The sequence below is a fragment of the Papaver somniferum genome, chromosome 4 (assembly GCF_003573695.1).
Source record: "Papaver somniferum cultivar HN1 chromosome 4, ASM357369v1, whole genome shotgun sequence".
Lineage (NCBI taxonomy): Eukaryota > Viridiplantae > Streptophyta > Magnoliopsida > Ranunculales > Papaveraceae > Papaver > Papaver somniferum.
The window spans coordinates 132,474,153-132,499,596 of NC_039361.1; the positions used below are offsets into that span (position 1 = coordinate 132,474,153).

At 38.9% G+C, this 25,444-nt stretch overlaps 1 long non-coding RNA gene across 1 annotated transcript; it reads right to left on the reverse strand.

The window, feature by feature from the left end:
• Window positions 1-11,743: 11,743 nt before the first annotated feature.
• Window positions 11,744-13,934, reverse strand: LOC113276597. Its single transcript, XR_003324572.1, has 2 exons — window positions 13,509-13,934; window positions 11,744-13,429 (listed from the first exon to the last, which is right to left on the reverse strand). It is a non-coding gene; the product is annotated as an uncharacterized LOC113276597 (long non-coding RNA).
• Between the last annotated feature and the right edge of the window lie 11,510 nt (window positions 13,935-25,444).

Sequence of the window (25,444 nt, forward strand, 5' to 3'; positions counted from 1 at the left end):
TTTATCGTGGCTCCCTCTGTTTCTTCAAGAAAATATTTCAGCCGCGTCTCTGGAGTTATCTCATGAGTCTTTAATGATCGTCGGGATGGACCGCGATGAGCAGTCCCCAGCCGCATTTTTCTTTAGTTTCTGAAGCTGTTTTCCTCTGAGCAGGCTTGGGATCCACCGCGGCCTCGTAAAGTGTTGAAGGCGTCTTCTAGACAGAGAGGTGATGATATTCTTGCGCTACGCCCTTGAAAGGTAGATGACCTTGTTGTGGCTATGGACTTTTAGTTGACTGTGTCTTCTGAGCTTTGACAGTGAAGGGATTCTGTGTAGATCCTCAGTCCCCAAGTATGGTTTACATGTTTCCATCTTGTATGATCAGTGGGTTGACCATGATAAAGACATCACCATCGTGCGTTTGTACTGGTGATTTTTGTACTTCTTCCACGTGAAACTAAAATATGGAGGAGTACGGGTTACCTTTATGGTGATTGCTGCTGCGGTGAAGCTCTGGCTGATATCGACAAATGAGCAGCAACAGTTCTTGGTAGCATATGTAATCAGAAGAGACTACATTGTCGTGGGAACAAAGTAGGTTGGCTGGAATGTATGGGCATCCATGGAAGTAAAAGTATCGGCTGGATGCGTAAGCGAGCAAACTTTCCATGATCACGAGTTTTTGCGGGATGGATCAAAAGGTGGCCATGACAATGAAGATTGGCTGGCTGCGATCATGATCCTTGACATGGGGAGTGTGGTGGCACGATCCTTTGCAGGAAGGAGTGGCGGCCACGGTACGATCTTTGGCAGGAGGGAGCGGCGTTGAAGCGGCTTCGGCTCTTGGAGAGGAAGGCATTCAATTCTTAGAAAAGAAGATCTAGTCTTAATCTTATACCTCTTTAATGTTTAGAACTTAAGTAGATACATCAACTTGAGTTCTCTCTATTACTTTGGGAATAATTTAAGATCTCTTGTAACCACCTAAACTTAATACAAACAATCACTCATTTCCACGTGGACGTAGACTAAATAGTCGAACCACGTAGTATCTTGTGTCACATGATAACTTACCTTTATTTATCTTGCTTATTACTCTTTGTTATCGTTTTGATCTTGAGTACCATTTATTTACTTAGCATCATCAGTTCAACAGAGGTATCCATACTACTTAGTATACGATTCTCTGAGCTGTATACATTACATAGACTACGGGAAAATTAGTAGTCACACACGAAGTTTATATTCCTTGAACTTCATGGATAGTTGAAAGACTTGGGTAGTTGTACTGGTTTCCATGTGTTTAATATTCATCTGGTACCAAGCATTTGACAGCGTTGTTTTGGGTTTGTAGTAGTCTGCATCTACTCCTAACACCTTTACAGCCACACAGTGTTCATTATGCTCATTCATTAGGGTTTGAATCCTTTCCGTTAGTTGGAAAAGAGGAATCTCAGTCTCTTTTTGAGTTTGATGGTTGTATTATAGGAGGTGGAGGTTTTGAAGAGGCTGTAGTCTTCTCACTTTTGTTTATTTTCTGATTGCCTTTATGGGGTAGTTGATGGGTTGATACCTTTTGAGAAGGCTTTTTTTCATGTGGATTATTCTTTATAAAGGAAGTATATCCTGAGCTTGATGTTGATTTGGTTGAGAAGAATTTTTGGGATGAGGTTGAATGAACGGAAGCATTTTTAATCTCTTCTCTATCAAATTCTCTAGAAGCATTTTCTGAGAGAGAAGGCTGCAGATTTGGGCAGAGATTTGCGCACTTCTTTTCACGTCGCAGTGCATGCCGGAAATCGACGAATTACATATATGAAAGATCCGATAAGATCGGGAGAATGATGTTCTTCACGACGTAGTCTGACCATTTGATGAATCTTCTTCTTAGTAAGATGCTCCATCGTATTAGGAGTATTTTGCTCATTTGTTGGGCGACTGGAGATTCTTGACAATGAACTTGAAAACCCTAGAAACAATAGAATAATAGCCATTAAAGTCATAGGAGAAGCACTTGAAAGTGCAGAGAGAAACGCCATGAAGGCGCAGTCGAACTGGCGGACGGCAGGAAGAAGACATCTCAAACCCTAATCTAAAAAACAATAAAAAAACCATAAGTTAATCTCTAAAATATCACTAACTAAAAATTAATGGAAGTAAATAAAACTTAATGCTGCTCAGATCCACTCCATCTTAATAAGCTCGCCGGAAAAAAGGGTTTTGTCTCGCCTGAAATCGCTTACAGGTGAAGAAGAGATGAAGAGAGAGAAGGAAAGTGATGAAATGTGTATTTTATGAGGATTATTTAAATTGCCCTTATTTTTATTTTTTTTGTAAAAATACCCCTAAGGGGTATATTTTAAGTGGATTATAAAAATGAACTAGTATTTTTCTGGATAATGAAAATGAACTTGTATGTTCTTGACGCATGAAAACGTTAACCCTACCTCTTTACCACCTCTGGAGAACTACATTAATCTAGAGAACTACATTACCACCTCTTCCGCCAATCACTGGTAAAGTTATCAAACCCAAGATAATTAAAAAAATTATTAGAATTTGACTCCCCAATTAAAGTATCAGTAAGAAAGGCAAGTTGGAGATTGGATCGTGGTTGAAGGCGTTTTTCATGCCTACAATATCCAACTTGCCTTTCTTACTGATACTTTAATTGGGGAGTCAAATTCTAATAATTTTTTTAATTATTTTGGGTTTGATAACTTTACCGGTGATTGTCAGAAGAGGTGGTAATGTAGTTCTCTAGATTAATGATACCAACATGGTGGTAAGTAGTGCTGATAAAAACGTGATTTAGTGTCGAATAAGTCAAGTTATTGGTAAAGATTGGGACCTTCTCTGTGTTTATGGTCCACCGGACGAACATTTAGGAAACAACTTCTGGTCCAGGTTCTCTCAATTTGTTGAGCAGCTGACCTTTTTTTTTGGTGCATAGTGGGTGATCTGAATGCAATTAAGTCTACACTAGAGAAGCACGCTGATAATCAAAATTTCAATGTTGTAAATAATGGCTCCAAGAACTTTATAAATCGATAGAAGATTGATTGATATGGGATTCGTTGGACCAGCTTTACTTGGTCAAAGTTGACAAACCTATTTATGAGAGACTAGGAAGGGTTCTTGGTACTACCGGTTGGTTCTTCATGTACCACGACAATGTAGTGTTACATCTTCCTAGAGTGTTCAGTAGTGACTGTGCACCCATTTTAATCAATAACCACATAACTAACAAAACAAATGGAAAGTTTTCTTATAAATTTGAATATTATTGGGTGAAACATCCTGCTTTTAATGTTGTTGTACAAAAGTCTTGGGATGCTAGACAAAGTAATACATTGATGAAGATAAATAAGGTGGGTAAGGAGCTAAGTAAATGGAATACGAAAGACTTTGGTAATATATCTGAGTTGTGGAGGATACAAAGAAGGAACAACTGCAAATTCAAATTGAGGCTCATATCAGAGATATTAGAGATAAAAAGAGAAAGCTATGTAAGAAGATTGATCATTTTAACCTTATGCAATAGAGAACAAAGAAGCAAGGTGAAAGGGATTCCTAATATGGATAGGAACACTTATACCTTTCATTTACATGTGTTGCAAAGGAAAAAGAAAACCAAATTAGTGCTCTTAAATTGCCAGATGGTAAGTGCGTCACTGATGCTGAGGGTGTTGTCAACTATTTTATGAAGCATTTCACATCCTTTCAAAATAGACCCTGATGAAAATAAGTATATTATTCTCTTTCAAATTTCTACGACAATTGATAACACCGGGAATTCCAATTTGGTGTGGACTCCTACTTCTGAATAAATATGGAATACAATCAAGAGGATAAAGAGCATTACAGCTTTGGGACCTGATGAGACCTGATCTTTTATATTAAATTTGTTGGGAGCTAGTTGGTGACGATGCCACAAAGACTATCAAAGAATATTTCACCACTTCGACTCTCGCACCAGGTCTGAATCATATGAATCCGGTGTTGATCTCCGGGGTAAAGAATCCCACCTTACAATAAAAACTTAGACCTTTAGCCCTAACCAACATCTTATACAAAGTAGTGACCAAAATACTAGCACAAAGATTCAAGGGCCACCTGAATGATCCAATAAATAAAGAACATTATGCATTCATCCCAGGTAGATTAATTACAGACAATATAATGGTTGCTAAAGAGTTCATTCACTCCATGTCCAATTCTAGATCTATTATAAGTGCTTTTGCATTGAAAACAGACATAAGTAAGACGTATGATAAAATCAATTGGATATTTATAAGTCATTATCTTAGAGCTTTTAAATTGTAGGAGAAACACACAGTGTGATTATGAAATTGTATAAGGGCAAAACTGATTCTGCTGAAAATGTTAAAATGGGGTATATTGATGAGAAACGAGTCTAAACCCTAGACAAATATACTGCACATGTGTACTTTAGATTTGAGAGATCAATCTGTACAATTCTGGCCTAAACAATGGCCCTTTCAGTTTTTCTTCGATCACAAAGGAATAAGAAGGTTGGTCTCAGGGAGGGAAACAAAGGAAGCGTTGAGATCATAGTGGTAGACTCTATGAAAGGTGAAGGTATATCAGAAAGTAGAACTTTCTTAAAAATTATAGGCAGTGTATTTTGTGTATTCTGGATACTTGTGTTGATGATTATGATTGCATGTTCAGAAATAGATCAGAAAATTTATTTATGTGTAATCATGCATGTACACCCTGATCTCATAGGAACTAGAAGTTGTGGAGGAGTGAGAAGGTGGAGATCGTATGAAAGTGATGAAACCGTGTCCCTATCATAGAGGTAAGAGTGGGCGGATGCATACCCACTACTCCTTCACTTGTTAAATGTCTGCATTTCCTGACACTTTATCATAATGGGCGCATTGCACACCGCATTGTCATAGACCGCCAGGCCAATACCCTGATGAGCATCCCCCATTTGTGACATTGTTGATGTCTCGAGTGTTCTGGTAGAAAAAAAAAACTACTTAGTTGTAAGTGTGACTTGCATGGGGTTAACCTACATGACTTCCTCTCACCTGACTGATGAAGTTGACTGGATGTGAGAGTACGCCGTGTCACAACTTGAATGAACCAATAATGTGGAGCGTGGAAGTTGTTGAGTGAGTCCAACACATGACATGTAAAAAGTGGTCATTGGTAGGTCTATAAACAGTACCTTAAACTTCAAGTGCACAATGCCTTATTGTATGCAGTGCAAATACAGGTCGATCCTCAGGGACAAGGTGGGTGTAAGTTGAAGCTGCGGTCTTACTAAAACTGATTCGAAACAAGCGTAACCAAAAAGGGGGGTTGTTTTCCGATACGGCTAGATGATGGTAGTGACTGAAATAGTAAAACATAATGCAAAGCAATGATAAAGAGGATACTTGGATTTTCAAATCCACCACTAACTCACATTATGTATTCAACAAATCATACTACTCTTGTCCTTGTAACATATAAGGGAGAAGTGTCAAGTCTACCACTTACCTAAGGTGTTTCACCAATGGATAGTGCAATCACAACTAAGGTATCTTTCCAAAGCACTAACTGTCTTCTCATGGCATAATTAGTCTAAGGATCAATAACAATCTGGTTAAGCTTGAGTTGCAGCATAATCAACACACAATGGATAGATGGCATACACTATGAAAGAAAAATGTTGAAGTACTAATATTCAATTCTATCTTAAAACAATTTAAACATTCAAGAGTAACATAAACAGTATGAATAACAAAACAGAGAGTCAGAGTTTCATCTAAATGCTAGTTATGAAATTAGAACATGATGATAGTACTGAAAACAAATATAAACTACTACTTGGTGCACCGGCTAATACGGGCATGAATTTTACATACAATTCTCATCCCTATTTATACATGAAAATCTCTCAATCTCTTAGAATGTGATAATCACCCAAAGTATGTTTTCTGACAAACCCCTTCTGCAATTTAACTCTGCAACTCCTTGATTTGATGTTTGCTTTTAGCTATTGGAGATAACCCTAATTCTCTCTCTCTCAATCCTAGCTTCTAGGGTTACTGTGTGTGACAATGGAAAAGATAAGATGGAGAGAGAGATTAGAGGTTTGATTGATTGCATAGGGTGGCTGGTAGAGTGACTGAGATCAGAGGTTGTCGGGGATAGAGTTGATTGATGGAGGAGAACTGAAGTGATCGGTTTACAGAGGTTGGATAAGATGAGAACGAAGTGAAGGAGATGTTTGGATTCTGTTCGATTAGGAGAGGAATATAAGGTGCTCTGGTGTTGGGCGAGACTAGCAAATGTCGATGTACCGCATGGATATGACGTTGGATGCTCAACAGCTAGATTGAAACCGACGGCTCAGGATGAAACCGGGCTTGGATATGGGTTTCATACTTTTAGGCCCACGTCTTCTTCAAGGCTACAAGTCTCAAGCCCGCTTCAAGTCTTTGAGTCATGCAAACAACATTCTTCACTCGCGGATGAGGTGCAGAAGATATTCTTCACTGCTTTCCAGCGGGAGCTTTGTCATCTCTCTTCCGTTGTCTCTACTTTTCTGCTCTTTTGTCTTCTCTATTCATCCAAGCTTTATTTATTGCCTAAAAACACAAAATTAATTAGTATAAATATTTATTCTTGAAAACAATAAAAACACAGAATTTGGGATAATATATGATTTTAAAGCGCAAAAATGAGTTATATGCCAATAAAAAGGTATAGAAATATGCAATATTTGGCACTCATCAGTCATGAAGAGTGGAGGAGAGAATATGTAATCATCTCAGCAACTAAACATGTTTTGTTGGTAGTGTATGTGAAACCTATATGTAAATAAATATCTCGACCAATCACGTGTAAGCTAGTCTACAGGTGCGTCATGAGTAGCAAGTCATGTTTCATAAAAATATGACTTGTCGTCGGAAGTACTAAAAAACCAGTGCATTGTGCTCTTGGTTAAATAACTCATGTTATGTAAGTCATTTATACATATTCGATAAATGTAAGATATCATGTCTGGTTAAACAACTTATGTCGAGTAATTCATTCAAAGGTATTCGATACATGCAAGGTATCGTTTATAATCCGTTATAATAAATGTCCTGGATTAGTCACAGACCCTTTTGATAAAGGTCGACACACTTTCAAGAAGTGTGGTTTTGTTACAACCTAGGCTTCGTAACATTATTTTGCGACGTTTATAAGTACTAATGTCGGTTTAAACACTTTGCAACATAAACTGCAACATTAAAGTGTTATGGAAGAATTACATTGAACTTCATAACTTTTTTGCAACATTTGTAAGTGTTGCAAAATTAACCTTTAACGTTTATAGACGTTTGGCACATGCGACTCACACGGACAATCGCATGTGCAGTTTACACACTTTTAGGCAGCTCGACCGGCCTTCTTTGGCTGGCCATCGCGAGTTGTGCAAGTAAGCCATGGACGACATGATTGGTTGATTTGAAAGGGGGTGGCACGTAACCACCGTGAGAACTGATTGGTCGATTACGGTAAGAGATAAACTAGTTAGTTGGTCAGCCAAGTTGAGTGGTCGAGATCATTCTGCGACTGATTTGGAAGTCATGATCCAACCTAAGTAGAATTTTAGGAAGGTCGGTCGGCATACTTTGGACGATCACTGGGAGATGAGAAGGTAGGCTATGGACGTCATGATTGGTCAGTTGGAAAGAGGGGAGGAAGGTAATCACCGTGAGACTTGATTAGTCGATCACGGGAGGCGTAAAGCCTTTCATATTGGTCGGACAAGTTGAGCGGTCGGATTCCCTAGTAAGTCACGTTTTATCCCTGATTCCAATTTAATTAGTTTTTGTCCAAAATTAGGATTTTATATCAACCAATCACAACAGGTATTGACTCCTTGCTTGACTATACTAGTTTCCAACCAATGAGAATCAATATAAAATGTACAGTACGCACAACCGAACAAAAAAATCAATCAACCAAGTAAATCTTTTATCCATGGATAGCTTTTAGTGATTTAAGATTTATCTCACAACCCAATCCAGTTCTAAACTAATCTGGTTCACTAAACGGTACTAGCTATTATCTAATTGATGCCCATGTAAGATCTAATAGTGAGTTCTGATACCAACTTGTGACGCTCCAACCTAATCATATGCTTAGCTAATAGTATTACAACCTAATTGAAGTATCAAACCTAGTTTACCGATTTTAAGAATCATAATTACATAAAGTGCTAATAACAAAATCCAAACTCTCTGATGTGCTTCACATCAATTTTGAGTAAAATTAGACAAACTCGTAACTTCACATGAATTTGAGTCTTCTCATAAAATTGAGTGAATCAGCCAAGTTTGTGTGTTGACACAAAATTGAGAAAATACACGAGATTATGTGCTTGCGCCAATTTGGGCAAAATAAATAAATTTTGTGTAGTTAACACAAAATTAGGTCAAATAAGCAAATATTGTGTATTGACACAAAATTGAATAAGTTAAGCAAATTTTGTGTGTTTACACAAAATGGACACAAAATTGAATTTTTTTTAATTGACACAAAATTATAAAATTGAATAAGTTAAACAAATTTTATGTGTTTACACAAAACCATTAATTTTGCTATTTTCGTGTCTAGCATGGCAACTACCTAGTCTGAGTAAAATTAGACAAATTCATGACTTCACATGCAGTGATGTCTTCATATGAATTTGAGTGAATCAACCAACTTTGTGTGTTGACACAATATTAGGAAAATACACGAGATTATGTGCTTGCGCCAATTTGGGAAAAATAATTAAATTTTGTGTAATTGACACAAAATTAGGTCAAATAAGCAAATTTTGTATATTGACACAAAATTGAATAAGTTAAGAGAATTTTGTGTGTTTACACAAAACTATTAATTTTGTTATTTTCGTGTCTAGCATGGAAACTACCTAGTCTTGCTAGCACATCTGGGATGCTCTTGATCAGGTAGCCTCGTGCATGGCTTAGTCGGACACTTCGGTGAATCCATGCTATTCAGCTGAGAATGAACATGAATGTCAAGTACGTATTAGGAGTTCAACTAACGAACGTATCACTAAATAAATACTCGTTCGACTCTATAATAGTGAGAAATTCATCTAGGAGCTTGAGTTTTCATGATAAAACTATAAAACACTTGGGATTATTGCAACATGCACTAATATTGTTCTGATAATATTATATATATATAATGAATTATTCAGTAACTACAGTTATATATATATATATATGTGTGTGTGTGTGTGTGTGTGTGTGTGTGTGTGTGTGTATTTTGAACTCATCCAGGCAAAGCTCATAATTGTATCCACATACATACGGGAAGAGAGGCACATACACTCCTCGGGTTTCTATATATTCTTTAAATTCCTTACGGAATGTAGAAATGTCAAGGTCCATTATTCCTGATGCTGCGTCAGGTTGTAGTAGGGTAAAAACTGACTATGGAGAAAAGAGTAAAAGTGGGTAGGTTGATGAGAAACGAGTCTAGACCCTTAAAAAATGTATTGCACAAAAATACTTTAGATTCGAGACAATTCTGGCCTAAACCAAGAAATGGTCGTTCCAGTCTTGCTTCGGTTACAAAATGAAGGATACGGGTTGATCTTAAGAAGATAAGGTGTTGAGATCAGAATGATGAACTCTATAAGGTGTTGTTATTTCGACTGTGTATCAGAAGATAGAACCTTCTCACAAGATGTAAGATGAATATTCTCTGGGTTTTCTTGATACTTACCTTAGTTGTTGAAAAAATAGATTAAAAATCTATTTATATCAAGTCATAATCGAACACCCTTATCTCATAGAAAGTGGGAGTTGTGTAGTAGTGATATATTGGAGATAGTTTGAAGGTGGTAGAAACCATACCCCTATTGTGAAGGTAGCACTGTACGGTTGTGTACCCACTTCTCCTCTACCCGTTAACTGCCTGCTCCACCCATCACTTTCTCATAATGGGTGTACTGCACACCATACGCTCTAGGCCACCAGATCAATACCATGATAAACATCCCCCATTTGTGACATTATTGTTGTCTCTAGTAAAATATGAAATAAGTCATCTTACATGACTAGCTTGTCATGCATAACTAGACTGACCTATATGACTAGGTCGACAAGTTATGTTGTATGGAACGTGGTTATCCTAACACCTCTCCTTAACTGAAGGGTATTTGTGAATGGTGGATAAGAAGACCTGATTGTTTAACCGACTAAATATATGGTGTTGATCATGCATGTAGGGCATGGACCAATCATGTGTGAGTTATGCTACATATGGGTCATGAGTGACAAGTCAAGCACTGCTTTTCATAATATCAACGAGAGGTGATGGGTGGTTATGAAAGAGTGGAAAAAAAATTATATCTGAATATGGAAGTAGTCACGCATATGTAGCATGACATACAGTCTCATAATCACATTAATCCACCTCTTGAATGAAAGAGTGAATGGAAGTTTACATTAATACATGAAATTTGTGAAATTTCGTAATCAAAAAATTCAGATGTGAGACCGTTCACTAAAACTGTTGTAGAATCTTCATACGAACTCGGATTTTGATGGTTCATCCCTCCATTCGTATCAAAAAAGAATTTTCTATCTTTCCATGAGGGAATATTTAGGTTTTGAGCTCGTTTAGGAGGTGAAAACATCCCGACAGTAAAACTCATGAAAAATTCAGGAGGAATTCTGTCAGTTTTCATCCATGACCTAGCTCTCTTTTTAAGCTGTATATTTTTGCTCGTTAATCCGATTGATGTGATTTATGTAGTATATTATACTACAAATCCATACGAAACTTTTGACATATAACTCATACTTAATTTCTTTACAAATTGCTCCCAGATGTTCAGCCAACCTTGGGTGACCTTTTGGATATAGTCCGACTAAGTCAAAGAGATGTGATTGGTCGGAAGGGAAGCATGTAGGCTATAAGCAATGTGATTGGCCAGAGGGGAGAACGTAGGGATTTAGGTTAGCTAAATTAACCTTCCAAGTTGAGTGGTCGTGATTAATTTGCGACTAACTTGGGCGGCCAAGATTTAATTAATCCTTAAAAAAAATTAAACAGCTCGACCAGCCTACTTTGGTCAACGATTTAGGACGGAGCATGTAGGCTAGGAGCGAGTTGATTGGTCGGTAAAGAAGAGGAGCATGTGGTAGCTGACATGGATCATGGTTGGTCGTCCAAATGAGGCGTGAGATAAACTAACCGGCCAAGTGGCCGGGCCGTGCACTCAGTCACGGTTTCCTTTTAATTTGGTTTTCCAACTTCCATTAGGATGTTGCCCTTACCGCCCCTGTGATAGGCTAATTCCTATCTTGCCTAGGTCTGGTCTTCGACCTATAAGAATCAAGATATCCTACATGCTCCATTTTTATCGTAAAAAATCAAAATTTCCGAGTTAGCGCAAAATTAGGTCAAACAATTAAATTTTGTGTATTAGCACAAAATTGATTAAATTAAATGGATTTTGCACGTTTAACAAAATCATTAATTTTTTGGATGCTATTACATGTAGCACACCTTGGCATGACTTACATTTCCTTTTATGCATATCTTAAATTAGCATTCCAGGAAATCACGCTATTCAATTGAGAATGAACATGAATTTAATATCAGTATTAAGAATTCAGCTGGAAACATAGCATTGCATAGATACTCAGCGTGCTCTACATTAATGAACGATTCAACAAGGAGCTTGAGTTTTAATGCAATAAAATTATAGAATACCTGGGAATATTGCAACATGCACCAATATTATTCTAATAATTTTCATACACGTAGGTATTGAGTAATAAATATAATTTGTACATGATTACGTATATTTTCTGAGGGTTTAACATGTTGCCCAAATTCTTTGCAGAATAAAGGCACAAAAATAGAGTTTACAGTTCTAGACCTAAACTAAAAACCACCATCAATACAGGTAGACAAAATTTTGCAGTTTTCGCCCTAAGTTAAAAACCACTATCAACATAAATGGATATCCACCGCAACCTTTTATATTATTATTAATGGTTCAAGCCGAAGGTTTTTGTATTAGTGAAAGGAGTCTGCGACAAGGGTGCCCATTATCCCCATATTTATTTATATTGTGTTCGCAAGAACTCTCTTGGTTGATGAGAACCATGGAGAATAGTGCGCCATATAATGGATATAAAATTTGCAAAAAATCCATTGTTGTCTCCCATTTAATGTTTGCAGATGATCTTCTTTTATTTGGTACCTTGGAGAAGAGAATTGTTCAAGCTCTCATGGAAATCTTTAACATCTACGATGCATGGTCAGGCCAGTGTGCAAACATGGTAAAATTCCCTGGTTGGTGATTTCTATATATAACATAGCACGTGGTATTTTAGGAATTGTTGTTGTGATTCATAGATATAGAGAAGGTAATCTCTCATCAGATAAACTGGCCAAGAAATGATCAGGTATGGTGAGGGATGAAAAAAAAATGAATATTTTGTAAAACCTCTAGGTTAGAGTCACATGATGAAAAATATTATATATTTTGCTAATTTCAATCAATTTTGTAAAGGATTTTGTAATAACTACATACGCTTTTAGTAAAATGGATTTCTTTGGGAAGTTTGCTTTTGTACAAATAATTGTTTCTTAATTAAATTTTATGATTTACCAAATAAAAATAAAAATGGGCCATCATTTACTTAAACATGCTCATAAAAACTCTTGGTATGAGTTTCTGACATATAAAGTTAATAATAAGATGACTGGTTAGAAGAGAGGTATCTTAACTCAAGACGGAAGAACTATATTGATAAAGACTGGGTTGGATCTCATTCCTCCTTATTATAAGGAAACCTCTATCATTCCTAAGAAGATTATTTAGATCCTTAACAAAATTATGAGAATTTTTTGGTGGAGATATACTCATGAAAAGAAGAAGCACTGGAAGAAAAATAATAGAGTGGATTGTGAATTGGATCTAAATAAGGATATGATAGTTAAACTGATGTGGAAGTTCTTAAATAATCCTGACTTTCCTTGGGGTCAAACTATGAAGGCCAAATTTTTTGGAAGCAAGGAAACCTTTTGTGTGCTCTTTTACTTGAAGTGCCATGCTAAAGTGCAGAGAGAAAAAATCAGAGAAGGTCGTTGTTAGGCCGTGGTGAATTGAGAGTATATCAGAATTCGGGATGATCCATGGATCTCAAACCTGCCAAATAATCCCCCTGAAAGAAGCAGTACTACTTTTCCAAGTATCTCTACAGTGAGAGACCTAATTATCCATGAAGAATAAAGGTAATACGAAGACAAGTTGCAATAATTATTTAACCATTCTGAAGTATTAAAGATTTTAGAGATCCACTTACCTGCGGATAATAGAGTAAACTCAACAAACAAATTGATATGGAAACATCATCCTACAGGTACTCTCTCGACAAGATCTTTCCTTAAAACCCTGTGAGATAAGCAACCAATTGGTTCTCATAACTATGACTTTTCTTGGAAGAAATGATGGAAAGTCAGTATTCAGGTACCTAAAATCCAATTTTTTATATGGAGATTATTGAAGAATGGATTGGATGCAACTCGTAACATTAGTAAACACATTTCTGGTATGAATATTGATTGTAGATTGTGCAACAAAGCCACTGAGACTGCTGAGCACTTATTTCTCCACCGTGAGTCATCTCAAGATGTGCTTTTTTCTTCCCCAATGAGTCCTGGAACCATTGCAAATCCAAATACTATTGTTCAAGATTATATTGCAAGCTGGTTGGCTGAAGATGAAAAGTATTTCAAATTCAAGATGGAAAATTATGTGTTTTGGGCGCTTTGGAAAGATATAAACAACATAGTGTTTAATAATGGCAAGTTCAACATTAAAACATAATTCATGAAATACTTTATTAGTTCAACACGGAGATAACCACTACTCATTCTGAAATACTTTATTAGTTCAACACGGAGATAAACATATTCCCCACTGAGAGTGACTTGTTGGACTCCAAAGACCACTGGGAACCTGCTCCTAACAAAAAAATTAATATTAATTTTGATGGAGATGCTTGACCAAGGGATTTTCTTGTAGTGAGTTGCAATATATATAGTTGCATATTTCCAAGGTTGTCAGAGCAAAGTGCTCAGTTTCACCACTGCAATCGAGGCTGAGGCTTACGGTGCTCTATTAGTAGCTGAATTATCTATTAGTAAGGGGCCAAAGTACATTATTATTGAAAGAGATTCACTCGTCATCATTAATTCTCTGAAGTGCATGCATTACCAGTACCCTTGGTGTATTCACAATTTCATCAGTAGAATCGTGGACAATCTGCATAATTTCAACATAGTGGATTTTCAATTTGTCATAACAAAGCCAACAATGTAGGCCATCATCTAGTAGCTTATGTTGTTGATACGTGTATTATCTATGTACCTTGGTGATTATTATTATAGAGGCGGAATTCAAAATAATAATAGACGAAAACTAGAAAATAGAACACACTAGAAACCAGATTGGAAGAAATATATCTTCTCTAGATTATGAACAAGAAAACTATTACAATTTTCTCTTTGTTACGTTCACAATCTCTCTAAACAGTGGATCAACCTTAAACTGTTTGCTAAGCTTGCTTTTGCAATAATCAATTGTCTCACAAACTTTTCTCTCTAGGTGTGCGTGTTAAACCTCCTTTTATAGGGGTAAAACCACACTCTCTAGATTTATCTAGGTGTGTTTGTATCACAAACCACACTCTCTATATTGCCTTAGCTATGAGATAAACATCCCTATTTATAACTTTAACGGTTTCCCAAACCTTCTAGGAATCTATTTCCTTATCTAGGAGTAATTCCTTTTCTAGGTATATTTCCTTATCTAGGAATATTACCTTGTCTAGGAATATTATTAATTTAGGAATAATTCCTTTCTAAGTATATATTTCCTTATCTAGAAATATTACCTTGTCTAGGAAATATTCCTTTTCTAGGTGCATTTCCTTATCTAAGAATACTGCCTAAAAATCAGTATTCCTTCCTTAAATTACAATTGTATCCTCAATCCTTCTTGAGGATCACTAGTTCTCAGAGAGAGGAAGATAAACTTGTATCAGTTGTCACTAAACAATCCTTTGGGTTATGGTTAAGTTTTCCCAATAAACTGGTACCCCCGCTAGAAACCATGCATTCTTTGACCATTTTCAATAGTTTTTGGATATTGTTTGTACCATGAGTAAAAATGCCACATAATGGGCCAAATTGCTACTTAGATCACCTTTTGGCCCTCATCCAAGCCTGCCACCAGCCTACCGACTGAAGTAGCTACCAGCTAATCCAGTGATCCATGAAGTCAACGTCCGGTCAATGGTCAAAGTCAACCGCCGGTCAACTGTCGAAGTCAAGTTGCAAGTCGTGCCTCTAGCCAATTTCCAGTCATGTTGCCAGCGATGTTGCCAACCAGTTGTGGCCATCTCCCCCGGGCATGTCCCCCAGCCATGTTGCCCAGCCTTGAGTACAGGCGAAGTCCTCCATCCAGATTGCCAGCAAAGCAGTCAACCAGTTTCCATCCAGATCGCCAGCAGTGCTACCAACTAGTTTCTAGCCTTGCTGCTAGTCGTGCTGTCATCCAGTCTCAATCCATGTCGCCAGTCATCCAGTCTCCAACCATGTCTCCAGTCAAGCCAGTCTTCCAGCGGGTCATACCATTCAAAGCTTGACAGTCGCAGTCAAACAGCAGAAAGGAGGCATGCAGAGTTAATACAGGGAGGCATGCAGGGCAGTTTCATGCATAATTGATTCCAAGAGGCATGCAAGGCAGTTTCATGCAGAATTGATTCCAGGAGGCATGCATGGCAGTTTCATGCAGAATTAATTCCAAGCATGCAGGGAAAGTTAATGCCATTTAAGTTTATCTCGAAATTAGATATTCAATTGTATAAATAGGGACGCCCTGGTAGCGGAGAGGAGGAAAAATCCATTGTAATTCTGATATCAATAAAACATCACTCCCCAAGGAGATTCGTCCGTGGATGTAGGCAAAACTTGCCGAACCATGTAAAATTCGTGTCTCTCACCTTTATGCTTATTTCATGTTTTTAACCTCGTTCTCCTAATCATCAAAAAAATCATCGTGTTTAGTGCTTGGGAATATTTATATGTACAAACATTGGCACCGACTAACGGGATTACGAGAAAAGGAATCGTGTTTTCCCGTTGAGAAAAGTGGTACAGAAAGCTTCAAAATCGTGTTCGTGAGAAAGCAATTTGGATGTAGTTAAAAACCCCTACTGCAGTCCAGTTGATCGTAACTGATGCAGTCCCGTTTGATCGTAATTGTTGCAGTCCAGCTGATCGTAGCTGCTGCAGACCAGATATTCGTAGTTACTACAGTCCAGTTGATCGCAACTATTACAGTCCAGCTTCGCAGTTTGAGTTTTGCTGAAACTATCACCTTCAGAAGCCATCCGAATTATATCGCCACAACGATCGTTAAAACTGTTAACTGAATGTTCGATCCGCAACATGATCAAGTCCAAAATTCGAAGAGTTTGCTTCCCAGATAACGTAACGTCCACATATTCGAGTTTGTAGTATGTAAAAATCACTACTCTCATGTTCGCAGGTTTGTCTAGTTGCCTAAATCTCTAGGCACTTGCAAACCCTAGAGAAAACCTCCAGAAAAGCATTACAAACGGCTCCTTAAAAGGTCAACAAACACACCCCGAATAACCGTTATAGAAAATGGTTGCAGAGAAGTTCTAAAGTAACGACAACAGTCCACAGAAAATGTTACTGAAAAATCAAGTATAAAGCTATTATAAAAGGGTTGATAGAAAGACAACAGTTCGGAGGGACTGTCGCAAAATGTTTAGAAGCAAATACCACAATCCCAGAAAAGCGTTACGAAAAGTTTCAAACAAACAAAAAAAAAGGTCGGTGGTCAAGTCCGGCTGCCATGCCCAGCGGCAAAGTCCGGCGGCCATTTTCGAAATTGTTGGCGAAAAGTTTAAAGAAAATAGTTGCTGAAGGTCTAAAACGATAATCACTTGCACAAGGTGAACCAGTTGCAGAAGGTCTAAAACACCCATTAGTTGCTGAAAGTCTAGAAAGTAACAGTTGTTAAAAGTGTATAACAACTGATATTGGTTGCTGAAAGTTTAAACAATTAAAGCCGGCGGCCTTGCCCTGCGCCATGCCCGACGGCCATAGCCGGGGCTTCCCCGATGGCGAAGTTCGGCAACCGAACACCTTCACCCACGTTAGGTTTCGTTCACCCACTTTAGGGTTCTGTTAACCCTCTTCAGAGCTTTTTCACCCACGTCAGAAGGTTAACTTAACTCACCTTATCAGGTCTCGTTCACCCACGTCAGGGGTTCAACTCACCATGTCAGTGGTTCCGTCACCTACGTCAGTTGATAATTTCACCCACGTTAAAAAAACTATCACCCACGTCAGCAAAGTTGTCCAGCCAGCAGCGCCACGTCAGCAGATGGTCCAGTAAGTGGTGTCACGTCAGCGACCTGGACCAGTCAGCAGCGCTACGTCAGGGGATCGGGCCAGTCAGCAGTGCCACGTAAGCAAAATCACCCAGTCAGCATCGACACGTTAGCGACTCGGTCAAGTCAGCAGTGCCACGTCAGTGACCCGGTCCAGTCAGCATTGGCATGTCAGCGAAATCGCTCAGTCAGCATTGACACGTCAGCAAAATCGCCCAATCAGTCTTGACATGTCAGCAAATCGTCCAGTCAGCAGGTGCCATGTCACCAATCGTTGCTGCCACGTATGCAATTCTGTCCAGTCATCGATCGCCATGTCAGTGTGATGGTCCGGTTAGCATGCCACGTCAGCCTTGGCACGCTCGGTTCTTAGAAATCTTGTTTCGTCGATAACTTTTTCATTTTAAGTCTGAATCGAGTGATTTTTGGCTCGTTGGAACCGTCTTTCAATTCCCTACAACGTGGAGGTGAAAAATCATGATTTTGAACATAATTTATTTTTGAGGTTCCGAGCGGTACATCAACCACTATCAAGTGAAAACTACATATCATATTCAATATTTGGGAACGATGTTGCGTCGAGTTTCCACCCACAACATGCCCGTATGTAAAGTTGGTGAGTGCTGGTTCGATTCATAAACCTCAACACGCACATGTTCGGTGCTAGTTAAAACTGCTACAGTCCAGTTGATCGAACTACTGTAGTCCAGTTATCCTCAGCAATGCTGCAGTCCAGTTTTCGTCATAACTGTTGTAGTTCAGTTCTGTAGTAACAGCTGCAGTCCAGTTCCAATATGACTGCAACATTCCATTTTTGATTCAACTTGTGCAATCCAGTCTGGCAGAAAATCTAGTGGCTAAGTCAAGCCAAGTCGAAACGATGAGCCAACTGCACTAGAAAAGACCGCTGTTAAAGAGCCGAGATGCCCAAACCGTCTTCTTCAGCATGACGTCGTCGTGAAGCTACCCCCCATTCACAGGAATAATATCGTCACTATTTTTTTTCCTCGAAAGTTCGTCAGCAGCAAGATCATCTCGAGAAACTCAATTTATTTTACAATTTGGAAAAGTTGTTGCCTGAAACGTTTTTGGTAACACACTGTTCAACAAATCATCACCACTGGGAAACAACAACATAGCCAGTTGACATCCTAACTGCGACATATACACAAAATCGCAATACTACATCTCATAAGGTACGAATACAATTAAATGTTTTTGCATCATTTCATATAATCATGCATACTTTTATTCAATGAGATATCTACAATGTGGCGAGCATTTTCGCATGCCAAGCATGCAGAGATGCGCACATTTCAATTCTGCACGCATATGGAATAGCGGGATTTCCCCCTTCGCAGATTCCGGATAGTAGACACCTTCAATTTCATTCCATGCACGAGAAAGATGCAGCAAGGTTGTTCACCCTTTTGCGAGCATTGAGCAGCATGACAATCACTATCTTCTGGGGGCGAGTTGCATATCACTTCAACGTGGATGACCATCACTTGGGGGAGAGATATGTAACACCTCATAATCTAAAGTATATCTTTCATAGCTAGTTGTGTAACACTCCACGCAGTTGGGGGCGAGTTACGTAGCACCTAAATGCGATGCAAAATTCAGCCGCTGAAAATCGGAACAAAGGGAAACCTGAACTTCTTAATCCTACAACGAGTTACAAGATTAGGGGGGGCGAGTATACACCATAATATTTCGACGCAATTACCGCAATCAGTAATGTTAAACAGCTTTAGTTAAGTTGATGGAACTGCTGTAGTCCAGTTCCTAAGCAACTGCTACACTCAGTTGGACGCAACCGATGCAGTCCAGTTTTGCTCATCAATTCTGTACCCAGTTGAACGCAACTGATGCAGTCTGGTTTTATTTTTAACTGTTATACTCAGGTTTATCGAATTGTTTAAATCCAGTTCCTCAGCAGCTGCTGCAGTCCAGCTGACCGAAGATGATGCAGTCCTACTCTGTTCGTATCTCCTGCAGTCCAGCTAATCGAAGTTGCTGCAGTCCTGCTATGTTCGTATCTCCTGCAGTCCAGCTGATCGAAGCTGCTGAAGCCCTGCTCTGTTCATAGCTCCTGCAGTCCAGCTGATCACAGCTGCTGCAGTGTAGCTCTATTCGTAGTTGTTGTAGTCCAGCTGATCGAAGCTGCTGCAGTCCATCTTTGTTCGTAGCTCCTGCAGTCCATATTATCGCATCTACTGCAGTGCAACTCTGTTCGTCGCTATTGTAGTCCAGCTGATCAAAACTGCTACAGTCCAACTTTACTCGTCGCTGCTGCAGTCCAGCTATGTTCGCAGCTCCTGCAGTCCAGCTTTGCTCGTTGCTGCTGCAGTCCAGCTATGTTCGCAGCTCCTGCAGTCCAGCTTTGCTCGTTGCTTCTACAGTCCAGCTGATCGAAGATGCTTCAGTCCAGCTCTGTTCGCAGCTCCTGCAGTCCAGCTGATCGCAGCTGCTGCAGTGCAGCTTTGCTCGTTGCTGCTGCAGTCCAGCTCTGTTCGTAGCTCTTGCAATCCAGTTGATCGCAGCTGCTGCAAACCAGCTTTGCTCAAAGTTGTCGCAACCCAGCTTTGCTCATTACTGCAGAGGACAGTTTTTTTTTGTGGCCGTCGCAATCCAGTTTACCGCAATCATTGTAATCCAGTTCCGCATCAACTATTGCGATCTAATCTACATCGCTGCTGCTATCCTGATTCTTATAACTATTGACGACATATAAAGATCGATGTCATATCCAGTTGCACAGCCAAGACCGTTGGAAGTCCAACAACACATAAAGTATGTTACCATCCCAACTATTGAAGGATCACACCCTTCCGCTCGCAACTACCGCAACTCAGTCCGTAATTGACAGCAGCTTAATACCAACAGCTACTACTACCCAGTTTGGTCGGAAATTACTGACAGTCTGCAAATTCATGTTTCGTTTACAACAACAGCTCACACAGATTCCAGCTGAGTGACTTTAAATATAGCTCATCTTTTCCAAACAACTGTTACTAGTCTAGTTCTACGCAACTACCACAGTTCAGTTTTTACATCAACAGCTATAGCTCACTTTCGACACCACTCCGCTTCAGTATCACGCTTCCGTTGTAGACTAGTTCAGCCTTCAGTCCAGTTTTTGCGACAACGGTTCATACTCAACTGTTGCCCGACGATCTACCAGTCACGGTAGCCTCACTTGGGGGCGTCTTGATTATGATTTCCGCAAATAACAAGGGAAGTTAACCAATCACCTCAGCAACGATAATCCACACTTGGGGGCGAGTTTTGTCATTGAACAAAGAAAACGAAATTTTCTTAACCCCAACAAGTTGGAGGTTAAGAGGGGCCGATGTTTGTACCATGAGTAAAAATGCCACATAATGGGCCAAATTGCTACTTAGATCACCTTTTGGCCCTCATCCAAGCCTGCCACCAGCCTACCGACTGAAGTAGTTACGAGCTAATCCAGTGATCCATGAAGTCAACGGACGGTCAATGGTCAAAGTCAACGGCCGGTCAATGGTCAAAGTCAACAGTTGGTCAACTGTCGAAGTCAAATTGCAAGCCACGCCTCTAGCCAATTTCAAGTCATGTTGCCAGCGATGCTGCCAACCAGTTGCGGCCATGTCCCCCGGCCATCTCCCCCGACATGTCCCCCAGCCATGTTGCCCAGCCTTGAGCACAGGCGAAGTCCTCCATCCAGATTGCAGCAGTGCAGTCATCCAGTTTCCATCCAGATCGCCAGCAGTGCTGCCAAATAGTTTCCAGCCTTGCTGCTAGTCGTGCTGTCAGTCAGTCTTCATCCATATCGCCAGCCATCCAGTCTCCAACCATGTATCCAGTCAAGCCAGTCTGCTAGCGGGTCATACCATTCAAAGCTTGACAGTCACAGTCAAACAACAGAAAGGAGGCATGCAAAACTAATACATGGAGGCATGCAGGGCACTTTCATGCATAATTGATTCCAGGAGGCATGCAAGACAGTTTCATGCAGAATTGATTCCAGGAGGCATGCATGGCAGTTTCATGCAGAATTAATTCCAAGCATGCAGGGAAAGTTAATGCCATTTAAGTTTATCTGGAAATTAGATGTTCAACTGTATAAATAAGGACGCCCTGGTAGAGGAGAGGAGGAAAAAAATCCATTGTAATTCTTATATCAATATAACATCACTCCCCAAGGGGATTCGTCCGTGGATGTAGGCAAAACTTGCTGAACCACGTAAAATTCGTGTCTCTCACCTTTATGCTTGTTTCATGTTTTTAACCTCGTTTTCCTCATCTCACCAAAATCATCGTGATAAGTGCCTGGGAATATTTCTAGGTACAAACAGATATATATCATATATGGTGATCTTTAAAAAAAATATATATTTTAAATACAGAACGTAAATAGATTTTTATTTTGATAAACATCTCTGCTGGCAGTTATATCAATATTTGTTTTAATACAATTGTCACTTAGTTATAAAAAACTACAGTTAAAAATTTATGTGAAAAGTTAAAAAAGTTTTAAAATTAAAAGAAAATAACAACATGGGTATGGATAAGAGTCTTCAAACATAGATACTTTCATACATACTCAAATTGCCAATTAATACCATTTTTTACTTATCTAACTTCAGTTGCAGGATTTATTTTTTTTTGATCATCTAAAGTCCTATGTAGCGTCAATTTTTTTAGAAACCCACACTATGTGGGAGACGTACGTTGTTTTGTTGGGCGTGGCCGAAGACAAAAACTCGGAGTCTACAAGCTTCCATGATGTGTGAAAGCAGTGGTTGAAATATGAAGTAAAAATGGTGATGGATGATCCAAATATCACAGTCATGTTCGTGTTGGAGCAAGTATAGAGGCGTTCATATCTAAGTCATGTTTTCAAGATAATCAGAGAAGATGTCAAGTATGATGGCTCCAAGTTGGGATTTCTTTGATAATTTGTTTGCTTGAATGGGATTTGGTGTTAGGTGTAGAAGGTGGATCAAATGTTGTGGAAAATTTCTTAGATTTTTGTGTTTGTGAATGTCCTTGCAAATTGATACTACAAAAGCAACAAAAGAATTCATCAAAGGGATCTATTATCCCCTTTTGTCTTTTCTCTAGTTGGTGAGCCACTTTCTTATATGATCAGCGAAGCTCAAGAACAAGGTTTTCAAGCTTGTGACGAAATGGAACATATTCGCTTCCAATGGGTCGGGATTCGATTCGCTTGGCAGGCTCCGAGTTCCTGATACGCCACTCGAGGAACTGAGATTTCAAACTTCTCCGATCAATTTGATTTTACCAAGCAAATGTTCATCAATTTACCGACTTGATAAGTATCATATGCTCATATAGGATCGGACTCGACAGCTGTAATCCATAGCTAATCCACATAGAGACCTGTCAGTTAGTAGCTGATGTAGTTTTATAGTGGTAAATAAAGTTCGTTCAACTCGGAATTTTGTAGACTCGATTTCAGACTTAATAATAAAGAAAATATATACACAAAAAAAAGTTGTCACAATAACGAGAGGTACTGAGACTCGGGATTTCACCAATTTTCATACTCATGTGGTTCAAAAATCAATTTTACACAATTATAGCTCATATGATAGAGATTATTGACTCTTATTCTTTGCCAAAGTAGATTCCGAAAGTAATGACTGTAAATCTAAAGCATGGGACATCAAAACACTTAAGCTAAGCATGACCCGTCAATTGAAATCACAACCATTCAAGAGTAATCATAAATCAATTCAATTTTAGTGCAAAAAGTCATATAAAGAATTAATAGAATTACCACAATGATGAAAAAGGGCTTCCTCCGTCGTCCCAGTGTTGGGTTTAGCTCCTCATATCAAAAACATGCTCAAAATAATAATCCATAGCTCAAAAAGGTGTTTTATTGGAGAAATTGTATAACACAGAGATTTGCAAGGATGTAATGATGTTACAGACGTCGCTGTTACAAAGAAGAATATTGGATAAAAACCTAATGTAACTGATGTTTATAAACGATATGTTTGTACTGCTGTTGAACAACGATATTTCTCTGCGACTTTTTCTGTGTGTCTTATGTTATGCAGCTTCTTCTTCTATACCAGCAGAAAATCCTTCTCTGCAACTTCTCCTGCTGATCTATGTAGCCTTCTGTTAGCTCCCCCCAACTCTCGACTCCTTTTCTGAACTTCCAGCCGCTCTTATATACACCTCAGGACCAATAAAACCTCCCGGAAATCTTTTGTTTCTTCTCTTCTTTTCTTCGCTGCCAAGTTGCGAATAATCCTCTCCAGGTTTTCTTTACGAGTCTTTTAGTCCAATCTGACGTCCCTGAATCTCTCAAGGATAAAACTAAGTCAACATAGAGTAATCTTTCCTATCTTTTCACGTAACTTCCAAAAATACAAATAAAATCCCGTCAACTTCGTTTATTCCCTGTTTTATCAAATCGGTAAACTTATCCCTGTTTTTCCGAATCCAACAGAGTTACCAAACCTGCTTTGAGGTCTAGTGTTAATACCAGTCCATATTCGGGTCCAAATACAAGAAAATATCGACCCAAAATCCTTCCAAAGTAACACACATTGACTGTATGGTTTATGCAGGTGAAGTTATATTTTCCCGCCAAATTTCAAATGGGAAAAGATGAAGTGCCCCTATCCAAATCCAGGGTGCCTTTAATACTTGGGGTGTCCTGGGTGTAAATAGGAAGTGGTTTCCCCTTAGTAAGTGAGTGCCTCTTATCCAAATGAGGGGTGCCTTTAGTGATTTTCTCCCACGAGCGTAAATACCACTTTTAGAGCCAATTTCACCGCAAATGCTTATTCCTTCAAAAACACCTACAAAGACATAAAAAACCATAATAAATACAAAATTGAGCATTAAAAATACATAGAATTGAGATCATATCAGACACGAAAATGTGTCTATCAAATACCCCCAAACTTATTATTTGCTCGTCCTCGAGTAAATCAAAAATAAAATCCTAACTCACTGTCGCAGGCATCGTCGATTGCATTTAGCGTATGCAATAAGCCTTTAAACCCCTAGGTGTCTCTAGTGGCGGAGTGTTGTCTCCGGAGGGATTACCAGAGATATACCCAAAAAACCTTTACTCCATACCCTAGCTATCTACACATAACCTTGGAAGGCACTAAAGAATCTCCTTGGTTGGCATACTTATTGACTACAGGAGGAAGTACCCTGATGCGAAATTCCAATTGTTGTACACGAGTTTGCACTCAAGCATACTAAAATTCATATATAAGTGACAGACCTCTACTCAGATAGTCACACTATGGACATCAATATCCGGAGTCAAAACTAATCACATGGATAGATCAAGAAGATGGATATAGAAAAACATAGATGGTTTTGATGTTTACTAGGTGAACGGTGTTTCTCATGTCTGTCTGAAGGCCTCCGCTAAAATGAACCTATCCTAATGGACTGAGATACTAGCCTGACTAATATCAGCACACTGGCATATACAAGGGTACCAGTGGTCAATAATCCTAACTCTAGGTCAACACAACTGGCATATACAAGGGTTCCAGTGGTCGACTTTATTGAATTTATTCCAATTGGTCTGATGGTCTGGTCTCAATTTTTTTCTTTCTCAATCACTCTAATTCACCCTAGCATCGGTAACAACTTGAATTGTGAGCCCCACTTAATCACTTAGAGAAACATAGTTTAAAAACAAAACAAAATAAAAGCAGAAGTGAAAAGGACTCAACGAGATATGGTGAAAATATCATGTTATTTCTAACACCTGAGCTCTGTGCTTTTATGAATAGACTCTTTAGATGTTGTCATCTAGTCAGATTGGTTCCTCAACTCATACAACCAAAATGCTTCCATCCACTTAGATTGGTTAGTGCCATCCATAATAGGCATAAATTTCTAGGCTCTGGAGTTTAATTATGCAACTCTCCTATACCCCCAAACTTAAATCTAACATTGTCCTCAATGTTCCAAAGGTGAAATTA